The sequence below is a fragment of the Phyllostomus hastatus genome, unplaced genomic scaffold, assembly GCF_019186645.2.
Source record: "Phyllostomus hastatus isolate PE091 unplaced genomic scaffold, TTU_PhHast_1.1 phas_contig_159, whole genome shotgun sequence".
In the NCBI taxonomy this organism is placed as follows: Eukaryota; Metazoa; Chordata; class Mammalia; order Chiroptera; family Phyllostomidae; genus Phyllostomus; species Phyllostomus hastatus.
The window spans coordinates 2,472,266-2,489,029 of NW_025333640.1; positions in this window are offsets into that span (position 1 = coordinate 2,472,266).

The following is a 16,764-nucleotide window of genomic DNA, read 5'->3' on the forward strand; positions in this document are numbered from 1 at the left end:
TCCCTCTCTTGCTCCCTCCTTTCCCCTCTTTCTAAAAATCAATCAATAAATAAAATATTTTAAAAATTTATCTTAAAAGGAAATATTGTAATACAATGGTAAATAAAAAAAAAATAGCACTAAGTACCTAAAACAGAGGCAAAGGAAAATAAACAACGTTAATAAATTCCAGGCACCTACTGTTGCCTGTGGGAGATCCTGGACTAGGTGACTCTGTTAAAACAAAATTAGCAAATAAGTGTTGAAGACATAGCAGCACCCAACCAAGTACTTTTTTATTTAATTAGAAGGCTTAAAAGAGAATTGACAAGGAAGTGATGTCTTATTCTTCATTAGTTTCTTTTTACTCGTGTACAGTATTTCCTACACACAAGCATGCCTGGAGAACTCACTTCATGCATCGAATCCTTTCAACACCTCCTTCTCCTGGACTTTTTTCCTCCAAGAAAAACAATGCCATTCCCCTCAGGCTCGGCTTCCAGGTCTAATGAGAACCACGGCTAGTACGTAGTGACTGCTCACTGTGCCAGGCACTGCGCTAAGTACGTGGATCCTCCAACACTCCCAAGGAGTGGGGGATTTTGTTATAACAGTTTCATAGATGAAGACACTGAGGCTCAGGGAGGAGAGTTGTCTTCATCAGCTTGTGAGGGGCGATGCTAAAACTCAAGGCAGTGATGTGAAGCCAGACATGCCCCTGGGTGGCCACGCTTACAGCGATGCCAGGCAGGGTGATGTGGGCTCTGCCGCGTGCTCAAGCACACAGCAAATGTCATGGTCACAACACTCTGAGTTCAGTCCGAGCCCTGCCTTGCAAGCTGTGTGACCTTGGGCAAGTTACTTGGCCTCTCTGTGCCCCAGCTTCCTCCTCTCCAAAATGGAGATGATAATAAAGAGCAAGGTCCTGGCTAGTGTGGCTCAGTGGCTTGAGCACCGGCCTGTGAACCAAAGGGTCTCTGGTTCGATCCTCAGTCAGGGCACAAGCCTGGGTTGTGGACCAGGTCAGGTCCCCAGTAGGGGGGCGCACGAGAGGCCACCATACATTGATGTTTCTCTCCCTTTCTTTCTCCCTCCCTTCCAGCCTGCCTAAAATAAATAAATAAATAAATGAAATCTTTAAAAAAAAAAAAGAGCCAGTTAGCTCCTATATGTAAGCAGTGGCAAGCAGTGGTGTACCAAGCATTGGGTGAGCGAAGAAGCCCACCCCAGGTGCTGTCAACGAAGGGGACCATTGTCTTCTGAAAATTCAAAAAGGATGCCCTGGCTGGCATAGCTCAATGGATTGAGCTTGGGCTGCAAACCAAAGCATCACAGGTTCGATTCCCAGGGAACCTGAGTCAGGGAACATGCCTGGGTTGCAGGCCATGTGAGAGGCAACCACACATTAATGTTTCTCCCTCTCTCTTTCTCACTCCCTTCCCCTCTCTAAAAATAAATAAATAAATAAATATTTTTTTAAAAAGAACTACCCTTTAAAAAAATTCAAAAAGGTCAATAACCCATATTTTATTAGTTGCTTTTCTATTATTGCTGTGTATAGGCAATTCTAAATAACATCAGTGATAAAATATTCTCCGCCTAAGAAACCTTTTATTGGTCTAAACCAGAGGTCAACGAACTTTTTCTGTGAAGAGCCAGATAGTAAATATTTCCAGCTGTGTGGGCCAGGTGGCGACTGAGCAGCAGGCGGGCACAGCCTGAGGGCCACTGCGGACGGTCTGTGAATGAGTGTGCTGCGTGCCAGTGACCCGGAGACACGGGTGGTGACACTCAAACCCTCTGCACTTGGCGCATTATGATGTATTGTTCTCCCGTTGATTTTTTCCCAACCAGTTACAAAACCATCCTCAGCTCCTACAAAAAGACATATTGGGCTAGATTTGGCCAGAAAGCCATAGTTTGTCAACTCCTGGTCTAAACCAGTGATTTTCAATATTTTTCGTCTCATGGCACACCTGAGCTAATTACTAAAATTCTGCAGCACACCAAAAAAATATATATTTTTGCCGATCTGACCCAAAAAATAGGAATAATTTTGATTCATTCACACTAGATGGCTATCATTGTGTTAGCTCTCAGCATTTTTGAATTTGACAATCTAAGAGAAGAGAGGTCAGTGCCCCTGACTAAATAGTCAGGTATTGCATGTCTTAAAAATTCTTGCAGCACACCAGTCGAAGATCACTGGTCTCAACAATTGTTGTTGTTACTGTTGACATTTAGTAAGCTTTAAATACTTTATGACTTACCCTTTAATAAACATTGCATTGTACAGGGACAAGAACTTGGACAACTCCGTGTCAGACTCTTGGACACATGCAGTGGCTACACACGTTCATTTTGAGAGTTAACTCTTAACAATTCTAAATCTTTTGAGTTCTCTTGGGGCACAGGTCACATTTCCACCTCGAAGTGTCACACATTCTTGTGTTTAAGCAGTAGATTCTAAACAAGCAATGAGAGCCCAGTGATTTCAAGGGCAAAGAAACTGAGTTTGAGCAATTTCATAGCCTTTATTCTCTCTGAACACTTGAAGGTTCTATTTGACTGGAAGATTTTAAACAGTGAGTCAAACTGCAAGTTATTTGTATTTGGTAAGCTCAAATCTTAGTTCAAATATGAAATATCTTTGCTGGATTTGACCCATATCTTTTATTTACTTTTTACAATTGTATTCAGTTATTGATTTTTGCAGAGAGAGAGAGAGGGAGGGGAGGGGGAGACAGAGAGAGACTGATTTGTTGTTCTACTTATTGATGCATTCACTGATGATTCCTGCATGTGTCCTGACCAGGGATCGAAACTGCAACTGTGGTGTGCACAGACGACGCTCTAACCACATAAGCTACCTGGCCAGGGCAAGCCATACCGTTCAAGTGCAAATGTCTTCTTTCTTTAAACTGTTACTCTTATTTGCTTATTTACATATTAAATTGTCATGTTATTATTCATTACTGTGACAGACCAGTATGTAAAGACAAGTTTTGCTTCAAAAAAAAATTAATTAATGACCTGGCTGGTGTAGTTCAGTGCATTGAGTGTGGCCTGTGAACCACAGGGTCACCAGTTCGATTCCCAGTCAGGGCACATGCCTGGGGTGTAAGCCAGGTCCCCGGGGCGGGGGGGCACATGAGAAGCAACCACACATTGATGTTTCTTTCTCTCTCTTTTTCCCTGTCTTCCCCCTCTCTAAAAAAAATATTTAAAAATAAAATAATTCATTAATGGAATTAAACAGTATTCATTCATTATTTTTTCCCTGATTGGACTGTGAGATCTATATTATGTATGTTACTGTCATGCTTATATATATGATGTTCAATAAAAGAAAAATTTCACTCACTCTATTGCTTTTCCGGCAATAAGTATTATTTGTTGCTCTTCATTGCTGAAATTTTGTCTCATAGAGGAGTGGGTATTAAAACAAGACCTACTCTGGGTGTTAAATGAGCCACATAGGCCACTGCATTTAAGCATTTAATACCTGATGCCTAGTAAGTGTCAAACAAACATTTATTATCATTGATGCTCCACTGACAAGCTATGCCTGAGAGCAAAGCGCAGTTTTTGCATTTTTAATAGTTAAAAATTAAAGAAAAATTATTTTGTGACACAGGAAGTTTACATGAAATTCAAATTTCACCCTCCAAAAATAAAACTTCACCGGCACGCAGCCAGGCCCATTTGTGGGTGTGTTGTCTCCGGCTGTTTGGGCACCAGAAGCACAGGGCTGACTTGCTGTGGCAGAGATTGTGTTTAAACTGTTTGCTGTATGGCCCTTTAAGAAAAAAGTTGCAGACACCTGCTTTAATTTGTTAACCCCTCTCTTCCAAACCTTCAACTCTGGAAGCATAGTAGAGGGCTTCCAGGTTCAAAGACTTAGGACTCCCCCACTCGCTTTTTTAGCCAAGCACCCTCAGGTGGACCCCTCCCCTCCCCACCCAGGGTCTGAGGTGCGGCTGGTTTTCCAGTACTTGGTGCCCTCTCGTGGGCACCACAAGCAACTGCCTCCTCAACCTCCTTCCTTGAGGACCTCCCGGCAAGGTCTCCTGGAAAGTAGAAAGTAGTGATTATTTATGTCCAGTGCTGGAAGGTAGGAAGTCAGCTTGGTGTCTCCTTCTTGCCCTAATTCTGCCCCCTGCCCCTGCCAAGTCCTCCACGGCTTCCCTATCCTGGGATCACAATCCCACCATGCCGCCATACTTTATACACTTGACGGGTTCTCAATGAATCAAATCACACTTGGTCAGTGTCAAGGATGTCAACATATTTGAATAGCAGTGTTACTTTCCAAAGTCCAATCTTATATATACCCACGCCTCTTAATCTGTGCTTTCATCTGTACATATGCCTTGCATTTATATAGCATGCCATTCTTTGTCCCACCCCCACCCCCTGCACCCCCTGATGCAGGGGTTTTAACCTGCATCATTTCATTTGATACCTGCAAGGACTGGCATTTCACAGTAAGGAAATAGGACAGAGAACCTAAGTAATATTTATGTTTAGACTAACAGAGTTTTGGGCCAAAACAGAAAAGACTAAAGCATGGTGGTGTGCTGGCTCTGGCTGGTAAGACTCAATGACATCATGTGGGTAGCTTGATGGCCACTGTGGGGGTATTTACACCACAGGAATTGGCAAATGCTATAAATTAGGGGTTTCCCGTCTCAGGGGAACTTCTTGTTCCACATTAACCAGCCCACTCAGCAGACTCCAGCTTCCTTGATCTGATCTGATTCTGCGGCAGATTCCAAACACCCCTCTTGCTTTTTTGTAGCATCTTAAAAGGGTTTCTCTTGTTAGAACAGTGTGGCCTATGAGCATGGAGCTGGTGTCAAGTTTCAATCTAGCACTCCATAACTCCATGCTGCCTCTCCTGTTTTGTTTTGTTTTTGTTTTTGTTTTTTTCCTATGAAACAGAAACAATATACTCTGCATAGATCAAATGAGGGAAGTGCAGCCACTGGGTTTGGGGATGTGAGCAGAATCTCAAAAATGTAGCAGCCAGAAAGAAGGACGGTTCTCCTGGAGAACATACCCATGCCAGCTGTGCCAGGGACTTATTGGAAGATAAATCGCTCCCTTTTAGGGCCTTCATTCATTTCCTCTACCAAGTATTATTTATCAAACACTTAACATAATAAGCCTTTATCTATTTCTTCACAGATATTAGAATGATGCTTGAACCTTCCTCCCTGCAAAAAAGTAGTGATTATTTATGTCCAGTACTACCTCTCTAAGATGTCAGATATGAGATATTAAATTCAAAGTGAACTATCTCAGTTCCTACTGCAAATGCAGCAAGTTCTGCTGCTATAGCCACCATTCCTAGAAGTCCAACCTTGTTTTCAAAGTTGACTGCTAATGGTTGAAAATGACATGTCTATCCAACTGCCTTTTTGATGTCTCTGCATGGGGGTCTTATGAGCATCTCCGACACCACGCAGCTGACTGAGCTCCTACTTCTCCCCCAGAAGAGCTCCTGCTCCTCCTGCTGCTGTTCCTGTTTTACTAAACAGACACTCTGTCCTTCCAGGTGCTCAGGTCAAAACATTGGACAGTCCTTGAATTTTCTCCTGCTCTCCCACCCCACATCCAGCACCAGCAGGCTTACCAACTCTGGCTTGCTCCCTCTGCTCCAGCCACATGGGCCTCTGCATTGTTCCTCCAACACACCAGGCACAGACCTGCCCCAGGGCCTTTGCACTGGTCATTTCCTCTGCTTCAAAACCCTTCCCCCAGACCTAGCTGGGCAGCTCAGTTGGCTGGAGCATCATCCTGTACACCAAAAGATTATGAGTTCAATTCCCAGTCAGGGCACATACCTAGGTTGCAGGTTTGATTCCCCTGTCGGGGTGCATATAGGAGGCAACCAATCAATGTTTCTCTCTCACATTGATGTTTATGTTTCTCTCTCTCTCTCCCCCTTCCTGACTCTCCAAAATCAATAAACATATCCTTGGGTGAGAATTAAATAAATAAACAATAGATAAATTTTTAAAACATTCCCCCAGGTATCTATGGGGCACACTCCCAACTTAAAAAAAATTTCTTGATTATGGTATTTGCACAAATGCCATCTTCTCAGTGAGACCTTCCCTGACATTCTATTTATTGTTTTTGTTCTATGACAGCTGTCCCAACTTTCCCCCATTGCTCTCCCCTGCCCTGCCCCCCACCCCCGCTCCCAAAGTCAATCCCCACCCTGTTGTCCCCGTCCATGGGTCACTTATATTTGTTCTTTAACTAGGCCCTTCCCCTTCTTTCCTGACGTTCTATTTAAAACTGCAACCTTTCCCCTATTTTTGCCTTCTGCTCTCCCCCTCTGTGCTTTATCTTTCTCCATGGCACTCACCAACATTGGAAATACGTTTATTTTACTGTACGTGCCCTGTTTCTCCCCCACCAGACTGGGGGCTCCACGCAGGCACTGTGTCTGCCTCACTGTGTAAAGAGGCCAATGCTTGGTGCACAGCAGGGGCTCAGTATAGATTTGTTGAATGGCTGAAACTCCAGGCCCTGACAGGGCAGCTAAGTTGCATCATCCCAACATGCCAAAGTTGCGGGTTGGATCCCCAGTCAGGACACAAAGAAGAATCAACCAATGAATGAATAAATAAATAGGAAAACAAATTGATGTTTCTCTCCCTCTCTCTCACCCCCCTCTTTAAAATCAATCAATAGATTTTTTTAAAAAAGAAACTCGAGAGAAAGGATTTACCCTAGCTTGAGACTAGAAACCATGGACATATTTTTTTCAATTAAATTATAATTGGCATACAATATTATATTAGTTTTAGGCATACAACATAGTGACTTGATGTTTTTATACATTGTGAAATGATCGCGATCAGTCTAGCTGCCACCTCTCACCGTACACAGTTACTACACTGTTGGCCGCATCCACTGCGCTGAACGTTACATCCCTGTGGTTTGTTCATTTTATGACTGGAAGTCTGTTCCTCTCAACCCCCTTCATTAATTTTGCTTGTCCTCCCCACCTTCCTTCCCCCTGGCAACCACCAGTTTGTTCTCTGTATCTATGAGTCTGTTTGTGTTTTGTTTTTTTGTTCTTTTTTTTTTTTTTTTAGATTCCACATGTAAGTGAAGTCATATGGTCTTTGTCTTTCTCTGTCTGACTTACTTCATTTAGCCTAATACCCTCTGGGTCCATCCATGGTGTTGCAAATGAAGTTGCAAGACTTCATTACTTTTTATGGTTGTATAATATTCCATTGTGTGTATGAACCACATCTTCTTTATCCTTTTGTCTGGCGATGGCTGCTTCCATGCCTTGTCTGTTGTAAATGTTGCTGCAGTGAACATAAGGACGTGAATATCTTTTCAAATTAGTGTTTTCATTTCCTTTGGAATTGCTGGGTCATATGATATAGGTACTTTTAAATTTTTTGAGGAACATTCATACTGTTCTCTATAGTGCCTGCACCAACTTACAATCCCACCAACAGTGAGTGAAGGTTCCCTTTTCTCCGCATCCTTGCCAACACTTGTTATCTTTTATTTTATGGACAGCAGCCATTTTAACAGGTGAGGTGACATCTCACGGTGGTTTTGATCTGCACTGCTCCATGGGCATGTTTTGTACCCCAAACACCTTCCAGCATAAAGGATACCCCAGGTCAGAGGCTGGCCACATACAGCCCATGGGCCAAATCCAGCTCATGCCTAGTTTTGTGCAGCCTGTGAGTTAAGAGTAAATTTTACATTTTTTAACTGGTTAAAAAAATGGAAGAATATTTTGACACTGAAAATGATACAAAATTCAACTTTCAGTGTCCACAAATACAGTTTTAGTGGGACACGGCCACACCCATCCATCTACGTAGCACCTATGGCTGCTTTTCTGCTGCAGAGGCAGAGTAGTTAGTTGCAGCAGAAACTGTCTGACCGACCGTCACAGCTGAAAATATGTACTATCTGATCTTTTTCGGAGAGACTGTGCCAAGTTCTGCTCTAATGTCAAAGGGGGAGATCATGTTGCCAAAGGGAAAGCTAAGAGCCAGAAGGCTGAAACGAGTTTTTCAAGGCCCCACATGTCTGAAGGGCTCTTCACTTGCCAAGTTCTCCAAACAGCATCTCTGGGCTTAGGAGGAACCAGCAAGGACACTGACAAAGACCTCCACAAACTGAAGGTCATCTGGGCTGCCGACCTTGAGACAGAAGTCTGCACACACCCTTCTGATTTTGCTAAGCCCAGGAGATTTTCAGTTACCTCTGTAAAAAGTCATGTTCTTTCTAGAAACCTTGCATTTGGACTTTGATTGGAGTAATTACAACAGCACACTGAAGCCCCATTTTGACTTCATCCCTTTGGGAGGCGCTTCACTGGCGCAACCACAAGTTGGTGGCAAAAGCCAGTGCCTGTCGTGGAGACAAAGAGCAGCTTCACGGTGGCCAGGGGCTGGGGGAGACGCTGGGGAGGGGCTGCTCCCGAGCCAGGAGTTTCTCTCAGGAATGATGGAAACGATCTGGAATTGCCGGTGATGGTTGACCAGCCCAGAAAACACACTGAAAACCACTGGATTCTGCACTTTTAAAAGGGTAGATTTTACATTATATGCATTATGTCTCAATAAAAACTAAATTTAACAAGACAACAGACATGTTTATTACTAAATAGTAGTGCTATGACATAAATAAATGGGAAAGCAAAAAATAAATTTCACCTACTACCCTCCTTTCCCCTGGTCAAATTCCTTCCATTTTCCACTTTCCCTCCTGGTTCTTGTTCATTTGCACAGCCTTGCTTTGCACAGCTATAAAACAGATACCAACATGACCTACCCATTGGTCAGGGCATGGTACAAAATCATTTTTAAAAACTTCTAGGGGTAGAGAGTGGGAAAAATGGGTGGAGGGAGTCAAAAGGTACCAAATTTCAGTTATAAAATAAGTAAATCCTGGGATGACTATAGGTAATAATACTGTACTGTGTATTTGAAAGCTGCTAAGAGAGTATTTATTTATTTTTATTTACCAGTTTTAGAGAGAGAGAGGAAGGAAGGGAGATGCGGAAAGAGAGAGAAACATCAATTTTGTTGTTCCACTTATTTATGCATTCTTTGGTTACTTCTTGTATGTGTACCCTGACCGGGGATTGACCTAGAAACCTCGGTGTACCGAGATGATGCTCTAACCAACTGAGCTACCTGGCCAGGGCAAGCGAATAATTTATAAAAGCTCTCATCACAAGAAAAAAATTGTAACTATGTGGGTGATGGATGTTGACTAGACTTATTGTGGTAATCATTTCACAGAATATACAGAAAATAAATCATTAAGTACCTAAAACTGATATAATCTTATATGTCAATTATATCTCAATTTTTTAAAACATTTTTTTACAAAGGAATTCCAGATGGCAACCTAGAGATGGGCCTCTGTGCTCCCACACATTCTGCCTGTCTGCTGGGGCGCTCTCTCCCAGCCCGCACCCTCCACTGCCTGACTAGCTAAGCACCTGGACCTATGCTGACGCAGGGAAGGAGCGCAGAACACTTTTGTTGAATTAAATAATTAGTGAATGTTCACATTACCTAGCATATGTCTCTGCCTGGCAGAGAGTGGACACTGAATAAATATTAGCTGAATGAATGCCTGCTGTGTTGGAGCAGAAACATCTCAACTCTCCAGTGTGTAAAGGCAGCAGTGTTTAAGAACTGGCTGTCTGGAAAGGATAGTTTATGTATCTCTACAAATCAATGTATCGTATGCATTAAGTGATGAATATACAAGTTACAAATGTCACTGATGTGAATGTATAACATGCAATTTACAAGTAGTAAGAAAATATTCAGTACTCTACTGTGAATTCCACATAGCCACTTGAATCTCAAAATATGTTTTTGTTGATTTTTGCTAACTCTTGTATCCAAAGCTGGTTGCAGATAATAAAAGAAGGGTAGTTCTGACATGAATGTGGGCAATATTTTCATTTGCATTAATAAATAACATGAAGAGTGAACACACAGGAGGATATGTTGCAATTTCACTTGTTCATCAACAACATGAATGTCTTCTTTGATAAATCAAATAATAGTTTGTGAGTCCTGGAAATAATATTTTCTCATCTTTCTGTGCTATTCACAATCTAACAACTGTAGACACCACCACCCATTTTAGAGATTGATCTACACTATTATTATTTTTTCTACATCACTTTTCAAAGCCTAAATCAGGGGTTGGTATGCGACAGCCCTCCACCTATTTGTGTAAATAAAGTTTTATTGACGCAGGACACGGGCACTCGGTTAGTGTTGTCTGGAGCTGCTTTCTCACTCCGGCCACAGTGTTGGGGAGATGCAATAAAGGGCCTACAAGTCAGAAAAAATGTACTACCTGATCCTTCACCAAAAAAAATTTTTTTGAGTCTTGATCTAGACCTTTTGGCGTCCCTGGGCCACAATGGAAGAAGAAGAGTTGTCCTGGGCCACACTTTAAACACATTGTGACATGTAATCACAAAAAAAATCTCATAACGTTTTAAGTAAATTTTTGATTTTGCGTGGGGCCGCACTCATAGTCATCCTGAGCCACATATGGCCCGTGGGCCACAGATTGGACACCCCTGATAGACAATCAAAAACACAATAAACCAAGCCCCCTTTGGAGCACTTGCCAATTTCCATGGGGTGAACACCTCCATCGTGGACCACTTTAAGCTGCCAGGGTGGCACCAACGACACAAAGTTGAGAAGATATGCATTAAATAGTCATCATCATATACTGTTTCCACCAAACAGATACAACAACAAAATTAGCAAAAATTGATGAAAGTAAAATAAAATTAAAAGCATGCATAATGAAGAATTCAGTTCCATTTAGTACATTCACAACCTTTTGTGACCACCAGCTCTGTGTGGTTTCGAACATTGTCATCGCCCCAAAAGGATACCTACCCAGTACTTCTTAACTAATTGTTCCCCGATCCCCTCCCCAGTCCCTGGCAGCCACTGTCTACTTTCTGTCTCCATGGATTTGACTCCTCTAGGGACCTCCTAGGGGAATCATACGATTGTCCTTTTGTGACTGTCTTGTTTCACTGAGCATAATGTCATCTAGGTTCATCCATGTTGTAGCAGGTGTCAGGATTTCCTTCCTTTTTAAAGGCTGAGTAATTCCATCGTGTGGGCAAGCCACATCTTGTTTATCTGTTGATGGGCATGTGGATTGTTTCTACCTTTTGATTACTGTGAATTATGGTGCTGTGAACATGAGTGTTAGTATCTGTCTGAGTCCTTGCTTTCAGTTGTCTTAAGTCTATACTGAGAAGTGAAATTGCTGGATCACGTGGTAGTTCTGTTTAATTTTTTGAGAAACTGCCATATCATCCTTGTTTTTTTTAACTAGTTACTTTGAAATAACTTTAAGCTCATATAAAAGTTGTAAAAAATAAATAGTACAGAGTGCCCTGACCAGTGTGGCTCAGTTGGTTGAGCATTGTTCTGCAAAGTGAAAGGTTACTGGTTCAGCTCCAGGTCAGGGCACAAGCTTGGATTGTGGGTTCCTCCCAGGTTGGGGTGCATATGAGAAACAACTGATTGATGTTTCTCTCCTTCTCTTTCTCCCCCCCTACTCCTCTCTCTAAAAATAAATAAAATCTTTTTTTAAAATGCACCAAAAATGTAAAAAAAAGAAAAAAGAAAAACGAATGTGATGCCTTGGGTGGGTGGTTCAGTTCATCAGAGCATCATCTTGTACACCAAAAGGTTGTGGGTTCGATTCCCAGTCAGAGCACATACCTAGGTTTCAGGTTCAATTCCTGATCAGGGCACATAAAGAAGGCAACCGATCAATGTTTATCTCCGACATCATGTTTCTCTCTCTGTCACCCTGTTCCTCTAAAATCAATCAACATATCCTCAAGTGAGATCATTTTTATAAAAAAAGAATGTCATGTAAGTGGAATCAAGTTACTATGTAACTGTTTGAGACTGTCTTCTTTCATGCAGCATGGTGCCTTTGAGCTTTACCCAAGATGGTTTGTGTGTACATAGTTTGTTCCTTTTTATTAATGAGTAGTATTCTGTTGTATGAAACTAGTGCACAATTTGTTTATTACTTCACCCACTGAAGAGCATTTGGGTTGTTTCCGGTTTGGGGCCTCATACAAACAAAGCTCTATGAACATTCATGTTCAGGTTTTTTTGAACCTATGAGTTCATTTCTCTTGGGTAAACACCCAGGAGTGGATTGCTGGGTCATACAGTAAGTGTGTGTTTCACTTTCTAAGAGATTGCCAAATCATTTTTTGAAGGGGCTGTACCATTTTTGCCTCCCCATCAACAACATAAGAGGGTCCCAGTTGCTCAGCATCCTTGCTAATACTCGATACTGTCAGGATCTTTAAATTTTATTTTAAAATTTGCATTTCCCATCCCTGGCCATGTAGCTCAGTTGGTTACAGCATCATCCTGATATGCCAAAATTGAGGGTTTGGTCTCTAGTTAGGGCACATGCAAGAAGCAATGAATGCATCAATAAGTGGAACAACAAATCGATGTTTCTGTCTCTGTCTCTGTCTCTCCCTCCCCTCCCCTCCCTCCCTCCTTCCCTTCATCTCTCTCCCTCTAAAAATCAATGAATAATAAAATCTGTATTATCCCAATGCCTCATGATGCTCAGCCACATTCATTTTACATACACGGCGTCATACAGAGTCTTCCATCACTTTGTGTCCCTAAGACTGTCTTATATTGTTGTCCTTTGTGAGTCTTCTGCTGCTTAATATTTTTTTATGAGACTATACTAAGGCACATTTTTCCATTTTTCCTTCGATGGGTACTTGTGTAATTTCCAGATTTGTGCCATCAAAAACTGTGTGTGTGTGTGTGTGTGTGTGTGTGTGTCCTGGTTATACAAGATCAAGAATTTCCTAGGTTATATGCCTAAGAGAAGAATTCCTGGGTCATAGGATATTCCAGATAGTGCTAAATTGTTTCCCAAAGGGGTGGGGTCAGCCGTTCTTTCAGTTAATCCATTGCACAGGTGAGAGGAATAAAGTTCCGGGTGCATGTACAGATAGTGTGTACATAAGCGATATTAATGCTAGATAGTGCTTAAATAAGATAAATGTCACCTTGGACTGAATCTATCAGCAAAGCTATTAGAAATTTATTCCTTGGGAGTGGGAGGAGTGATACAGGAGCCACCCAAGTCTCTGGGATCAAGGAACAGATGTACTAAGCGTGGTGTGATTGGAAGGAATGATAAGTAGAGAGATATGTAACAGGGAGAAGTTACAGAGCAAAATGTGCTCACTAATAAAGATAGAGGAGGAGGTGGAGGGCGTGCATCTGTACTGTAACCTCAATAATAAAACCTCATATGCTATAATAAGTTCTGAGAATCAGGTAATATAGCAGGAAATGCATCTTCCCAAGGGCAGGAACACCCATTTCATTTATTCAAGTAGCATTGACACATGAAGTTTCAACTCCAGGAAGATGGACAGGGAGAGAAAGAGACAAATCCAACATCTTCAAGCCCTCAAAACATTTCTAACTAGTAGGAAAGGCAAAATGGAAGAGCAGGGAGGTGAATCAAGATGCAGCAAGAGCCATCCACCAAAAATAAGGTGCACCGGCAATGCCAAGGAGTAGGGAAGTAGCAAGAAGCAAGAGAATCATTAAGTAGGAATCAAGGAGAACTAAAAAGACTGATTATTAGGAAAGACTTGATCTCTTTAACCTTCAGAAGAAGGTTCTCTGGGAACGGCAGTCCCCAGTCATACACTGTGGAGTATCATATAGCAAGGGATAACAACAAATTACTGATAGATGCAACCACCTGGATGAATCTCAAAAATACTGTGTGGATTAAAAAAAAAAAGGAGACACAAAGAGTGCTGGAACCTACAGATTGACTCTGTGGGGACAGAAATCAGAGTCTGCGTGTCTCTGGGGAGTGATGTGCTAGTTGGTCTTGGTTCACAGGTTCCAATTGTTAACAGTCTTTCTAATTCCATGATAATCGGTTGTGGTGAAAACATTTATACCACTAAAATAGTGTAATGTTACAAATTACAGTTCATTCTCTCTCTCTCCCTCACTCTCTTTCTCGAAAGTCCCCTGTTAAACATTTACCAGCACACTGCAGCTAGGTGGGGCAAGGGGAATTACTGAATAGGGCACTGAAGAAACTCTGGAGTGATGTAAATGTTCTTCCCCTTGTTTCCAAGCTCAAGAAATTGAACACTCAAGTACTGTGTATTTATTATATGTAGGCTATAGCCCAATAAAACGAGTATATGTGCCCTGGCTGGATGGCTCAGTTGGTTGGAGCATCATCCCGTACACCTAAAGGTTGTGGGTTTGATTCTGGTCAGGGCACATACCTAGGGTGCAGGTTCCATCCTGGTCAGTGCACACACAGGAGGCAATGAACTGGTGTTTCTCTCTCACATTGCTCTCTCTCTCTCTCCCTCTCTCTCTCTCTCAACATATCCTCAGGTGAGGATTTAAAACTAAATAAAATTTATATAATAAAAATAAAAAGACTATATGCATTTATAGCCTACAATGAAATAGGCTGGAGAAATCAATTTGTACAGCAGAAGGAAGGTGAAAATGCCCAGAGCTGGGAAAGGTTGTGTCATTATCTGAAGCCAGCTGAGTCTTCTCCTGAGTTTTGGGTGCGTGGAAACAGTGAGAGGCAAAACTAAAAAGTCTTGGATTATAGAAGCAAAGGAATAGGCATGTCTGGGAGCAGTTTTAATTAGGAAGAGCTATGGTTACATCTTTGCATTTTTACAGCATTGTCACATTTTGCAACTGAGTATATGTATATTGTATATCTGTTTTTTAAACATCGTATCTCTGGTTGCCCAGCACAGTATCTAGCACATAAAGGACACTGCAAATTAATTGTTAAAAGAATAACTGAGGGGCAGCTGGACAGGAGCGAGCGGGCTGAGCCAGGGAGACCAGGGGACCTGGGCTGGACCCTAGAAGAGAGTGTTGACTGAGTTTTTTCCTTTTGTTTCTTCCCATGTGGTTCCCAAAGATACAACCCACCATAAAAATGTACACTGATGATAGAGATGTGACAAAAAGAAAAGTAATGAAGTCAATTTTACATAAAGTCAACTTTTTCCCATTTAAATGACTGTCCTTTATTCTGTGCCATGAACTTCATTCTTTAAAAAAAATTAGTGTTAAAATAACCTTTCTCATGATATGGTGCAGCCACTGTGGAAAACAGTATAGTGGTTCCTTTAAAAATTAAACACAGCCCTGGCTGGCGTAGCTCAGTGGATTGAGCGCAGGCTGGGAACCAAAGTGTCCCAGGTTCGATTCCCAGCTAGGGTACATTCCTGGGTTGCAGGCCATAACCCCCAGCAACCGCACATTGATGTTTCTCCCTCTCTCTTTCTCCCTCTCTCTCTCTCTCTCTCTCTCTCCCTTCCTTCCCTCCCAAAAAAAATAAATAAAATCTTAAAAAAAAAAAGAAAAATTAAACACAGAATTATCATATGATCCAGCAATTCCATTTCCAGAGAGACACCCAGGTGAATTGAAAGCAGGGATTTGAACAGACATTTGTACACTCATGTTCATAGCATTATTCACAATAGCCCAAAGGTGAGAAAACTGAACAGATCTATCTGTTACAGTACAGGTCTACCAAAGGATGAATGAATCAACAGAATGGGTTCCATCCATTCAATGGAATACCATTCAGTCTTAAAAAGGAAGGAAACTCTGACACCTGCTAGTACCCTGTGGATGAACCTTGAGGACATTATGCTGAGTGAAATAAACCAGTCACAACAGGACGGATACTGGGTGATTCCAGTTTTACGAAGTCCCTAAAAGAGTTAGATTCATAGAGACAGAAAGTAGATGGTGAGTGCCAGGGGCTGGGGGCAGTGTGTTTAATGGGGGCAGAGTTGCAGTTTGGGAAGATGGAAAAGTTCTGGAGGCTGATGATGGCGATGTTTGCACAACAATGTGAATGCGCTTAATGCCACTGAATTGTACCTTTAAAATGACTTAAAATGGCCCTGGCTGGTGTAGCTAGGTGGACTGAGCACGGGCTGCAAACCAAAGGGTCTCTAGTTCGATTCCCAGTCAGGGCACATGCCTGGGTTGCAGGCCATGTCCTTAGTACTGAGCGTGCAAGAGCCAACGACACATTGAGATTTCTCTCCCTCTTTCTCCTTCTCTTCTCCTGTCTCTAAAAATGAATAAATAAAAATCTTTTAAAACTTATTTAAAATGGTTAATTTTATGTTACGTATTTTATCACAAAAAATGTTTTAAAAACACCTGCCACAAATGAATGGGATTAATTATGATTTGGTGGGCGTTGTGTGTATGTGCCCATAATTGGCCCAAAAAGACTTCGGTTGACTCTGGGTCTCCCACAACTTGTGGACATTTTCGTGTGCTCCTGTAGTCCTGACCCGACACCCACAAGGACGTGAGAGGGTCGGACCTCTACCCTACTCACCTGCTCGAGCTCTTCGCCCGCCACCGCTGCCTTTTAACCTTGCCTTCACCTGTGGTCCTCCGCCCCGCCCAGGCGCACGCGCACAGGGCGGTGGGAGGCTAGCGAGCTCGCACTTTCCCGGCACCGCCTCGGTAGGTCTCCTCCCCTTTTCCCCTCGGGGAGGCGGCCTCGCGCAAGTACTGCTGAGCCGGGGCGAAGGACGGGGCGGGCCCTGTGTGGCGCCTGGCCTCGGCTCTCGCGAGAAGGCGGTCCGCGATCTCATCGCTCCCGTTCCCCACGGTCCGCCTC